The 4,482-nt window shown below is 51.4% G+C and overlaps 1 pseudogene; it reads left to right on the top strand.

The window, feature by feature from the left end:
• The first annotated feature begins 3,747 nt into the window (after positions 1–3,747).
• Positions 3,748–3,866, top strand: LOC118600909 (annotated as a pseudogene).
• Positions 3,867–4,482: the final 616 nt, after the last annotated feature.

Below are 4,482 nucleotides of genomic sequence, written 5' to 3'. Positions count from 1 at the left end.
CCTCCGCAGTACTGGGTCTGGCGCCGGTGGTGCTGGAATGGCCACGGAACGTCCCCTCGCACGCCGTTCGGATGGGCTGGCAGCGGCTTCCCAGAGCATTGCGCTGGAATTGAGTAAAATGAATCTAGCTTCAATGGCGAAGTATACCAAGACGGACCGACGCGGTCTGCCCCGCGCATGGGGCGCCGAGGGGCCGCGCGCTGGACAAGCTCTCACGGCTCCGGGACAAGCCCGTGTCAGGTCGTCCACTCCGCCACAGACCGTGACAACAGGAACGTCGCTTCACGTCCTGGAGTCGTAGTTTCTTCATCCGTAAGTGATGGGAAAGTCCCTGCCGGTTCCGTAAGTCGCCCTGAGCCCCCCGTACACTAAATGCCCACGAAAGCAACAGCAGAGAACTTAGCGAGTGACCGAACACGTGGCCCAGACATTCCTCGCAGCGAGGCCCCCAGCATCCTCGGGAGCTTCGCGGGACTGGAGTCTCTCTTGTATCCCTACTGCAGGCCTGCTGGCTCTGGCTCCAGACCCCTAAATTGGAAATGTTCGACTGCAGATTGTTTACATTGTGTATTCAGAGTATGAAGTGGTGTTTGAGAAGTGTTGCCATGGAAACAGTGAAGCGAGGAGGCAGCTAACTATGAAGAGAAATAATCCAGTGTTAACACACACAAGCTACGCTCTTGGGCTGCTGTAAATGAAATATCACGTTATTGGGCAGGCAGCCACTGTCCGTGTTCCTGGCCTGTGTCTTAGAAAGTGGAAGAAATTGCCACTTGGGTCTAGTTTGTTAAAGAAACCATGGCAAATTCTGAGGCTCCCTGACCACGGGACCGAGATCCCTCCCAGTTCTAAGAGTTGATGCCTCTAGTAGGCCAATGGTTCTCAAACTTTGGTGACTCACTTGGATAAAAGATCCCATGGTCTACCTGCCCCAACCCCTCCCAATTTCCAATGGGAAAGGAACTGTGTGCTAACGTGCAATGCCACCATCCAAGCAAAGCCGCAGGAGCCCGAGGTGCATGCTCACACCCAGCCTCCCAACAAGGATGCAGACAGTCTGCAGGTGCATCATAACATCTACAGTGTCAGCGACTAGTTATTAGAAAATTATAGACTCCCCCAACAGTTGATGTAAACAGTTATCATTGCGCGCGGCAGGGTTAACCAAATGACCCACCACCGACTCCACGGTTACTGGAGAAGCTGAAAAGCACAGCCAGCCCAAGGCGGCCCCAATGGGATGCTGGCAGTGTGGCTGCTCCACAGAGCTGCAGGATTCCCAGCATCTCTGCTGCCAAGAGCTGGGGGGCAGCCAGACTCCTTAGCAGAATGCTGAACTAGAGCCCTTAGCAAATTCTAGCGATGGGCTCATTTTACCTTATAAACACAAAACATTAGAAACCCTCGATACTCACTTATTAAATAACGATGACAGCTTTTGAGGTGGAGCACCCTTTGCCAGGGGGGGAAGGGTTTTCACGTTTGTGTCTGGAGGTCCCCGAGGCCCTCCCACAGGCTGCAGCTCACGGAGAACCATGAGTAGCTCAAGCCGAGTGAGGAGGTTTGCCTGCGGCTCTGCGGCTCTGCGACTCCGTCCTCGCCTCGCCCCGTCACCCGGCATGGTCCAGCCGCTCAGCATGGCACGGTGCTAGACTGCTTTAGTTCCCCGACTCAGTGTGCAGGCCAACTGCATCGGAGTCGCCTGGGGAGTTTCGAAGAAACTTCTTCCTGAGCTGCAGTTCTGGAAACTCTTATCTTTAAGGTCAGAGACGGAGCTCAGAGATCTACATTTTTTCCAAAAATGTCCCCAGAGGGTGTGACAAGCAGCAGATGGGGAAGCCCTGGGCTCTATGAATGTCAGTCACCATCTCTTCCTTGGCCTGACTAGGGGACACCCAGCACATCGGTCTCCCCATCTGCGTGCTGAGGAGGCACCGCCTGCCTCCCAAGGGACCTGAGAGTCACAGGACAAAAATAAAGCTCTCGGCTCAGCTTGGCTCCTGGCAGGTCCCCGGCAGTGTTCCTGTGGAAGCCGTGTGGCCCGTGGAGAGCCCACGGGGGCCAGTTCATAGGTGGCATTTATTGTTATCCATTATAACCTGCATATACGTTACATAGGTTCTTTTATCTGTATCAAATGCTTCGTAATTTTCTTTGAAAAATCTATTGGGAGGGGGAGAGAGAATGCAATTTGGAGTCAAAAGGACCTGTGTTCCGATCCCCATTCTGCCGTTAGCGGCGCCCAGTAGCTGTGTTCTGTCCCCTCTAAATGGCAGTCCAAGGTCTTTAAAATGGAAATGCTGATCCTTACCTCACAGGGTTTCCATGAGCATTGAAAAACAAATTTACCTTAAAATCCTTTTGAGATGAATCCAGATACGAATTAAACAAATGACTGGATCAAAATGGGAGAAAGGGCAGAGAACAATTGGTACAAGTTCTGGGGACAGAGGAGGCATTCGATAGGCCCCTGCTCCTGGCTGGTCCTGACAGGTCCCCCTCGCAAGCCAGCAGAGGTGACTTGCAGCCAGATGCGCATGAGACACCCCAGTTGGACAGAGTAAGGGCTGACTGCTGAGGTTCTGCTGAGTGCACAGAGGAGTAGCAGGTCCCCCTCTTAGATCAGAGCTGACCAGCACCCCAAGTCCAAAATGAGAGTCCCCTTCATCCCACTAGATGAGCAGAGCCCAGCTTCAAATAATTGAAAGGAACAAGATCTTGAGTCCCTGGCTGATCTCACTTTACAGGTTCTGGGAGGGGCATCACTCCACAGCAGGGGCCACAGCACCTCACACCTCTTCATGACAACTCAACGGGACCCCAGGCTTCCTCCCAGAGCCCTCTTCCCTGTTATGTTCAGGAATTTCGTTCTCAGAGGTGGCTCTGTACCTGGACCTCTCTCCACCACATGCGCATAAATGGGGGCAGCCTGTCAAGGCAGAGATTCTTACAGCGAGGTTCGCAGAGGGAGAGAAGAACACAGAGGAGCCCTGCCCGATTCCTGAGGCCTTGACCAGCACGTGGCTCACCGTCCACTGGTGAGAACATCACACAGCCACACCTATCTGTAAAGAGGACTGGGAAATGTCATCTCTAGTTACGTGGCCACCATTCCAGCTATAACTCTGTAACTAATGGTGGGGGAGAACAGATTTGGGTGGACCGCTAGCCATTTCTGCTGTCGCGTCCTCAGTCACCCTGGCAACCACAAGGTGGGAGACTGAAGCAGCTTAGCAAATGTGTTTCCAGAACTTGGGGCCTGGCAGGGGATGGCAGAGGAAGTGGCTGCATAGCTGATCCAAGCCCCTCTTAGTCTCTCTGAGAGCCCTTTTTAGCAGCCCAGCACTCCCAAGGTCTCTACAGTACTGTCCCCAGGGTGACCTCCACTGCGGCCTTCCATACTTTCTTGATTTCCTATCCAATTTCACTTGTCCTGTGTCATTATTCCAAGATCCTTTTTATCTAATCTTGCCTTTCCTGTATCCCATTATTCTAGGTAAAAGCTAGATAAAAGAAATTATGCAGGCTCTGGTGGCATTAACACAAGCACGGGGACCTAATCCAAGGAGGCGAGAGTACCTGTTCTACGCTTACTTCTCAGGCCACAGGTAGGATTTCATGTTACATTCTGACGGTTCCATTTTTAAACAAACACATTCACGATGTTAGTGAGAGTATCTCAAAACTTTGGGGAATTGTTTGGCTTAAAGAAGAAGGTCTGAAAGTGGAAGGCATAAGAATTGTCCTGTCTACAGCCATGCTACCCTGAACAAGCCCGATTCTGTATGATCTTGGAAGCTAAGCAGGGTCGGGCCTGGTTAGTACTTGGATGGGAGACCAGCTAGGAAGACCAGCCGCAATAGACATAAAAAAATAAAAAATAAGGGATTGTAAGCGGACAAGGTCCTTGCAATCTGTGAGGTCAACCAAGGGTTGCCTCACCTAAAAAAAATTATCCTTAGACATAGGAAAGATCATCAGAGAAGGACTCAACCTATTCCATGGAACAGGGCACCGGAGCGCTGGATGTAAGATATGGGATGGATGTAAGATACAGGATGGTTGTAAGATATAGGAAGGCACACGTGGGTTCCGTAACACAAAGACTACACTGAGAGTTAACAGGCGGATGGAGCAGTGATCTAGCGAGGAAGCGAGCGCATCGCCAGAAGTATCCAGCTAGACAGGTAAGCAACCGTCTCTCTAGGTTATTACAGAAGAGATGCCTGGGACGAGACGAACTTGGAGTCAGTCTCAACCTTAAGAGTCTTTGGTTCCAAAGTGTGTTTGCTGGTGACTGTGAGCTCATCATTTAACCCATCCGAGTCTCCGTTTCCTTATCTATAAAGGTGAGAGTCTCTGCCTCACGTACCTCAATAGGAGTATGGCAAGGGTCAAGTAACAGAACAAGGAGAGCCCCTTAAAACTGTAACTAGTACCCAAGGCACACATGGTGATGATGGCGATGACAATAGCATGTCT

The sequence above is a fragment of the Rousettus aegyptiacus genome, unplaced genomic scaffold (assembly GCF_014176215.1).
Source record: "Rousettus aegyptiacus isolate mRouAeg1 unplaced genomic scaffold, mRouAeg1.p scaffold_m13_p_3, whole genome shotgun sequence".
NCBI classification, from domain to species: Eukaryota; Metazoa; Chordata; class Mammalia; order Chiroptera; family Pteropodidae; genus Rousettus; species Rousettus aegyptiacus.
This window is presented reverse-complemented; position numbering and strand designations above follow the sequence as displayed.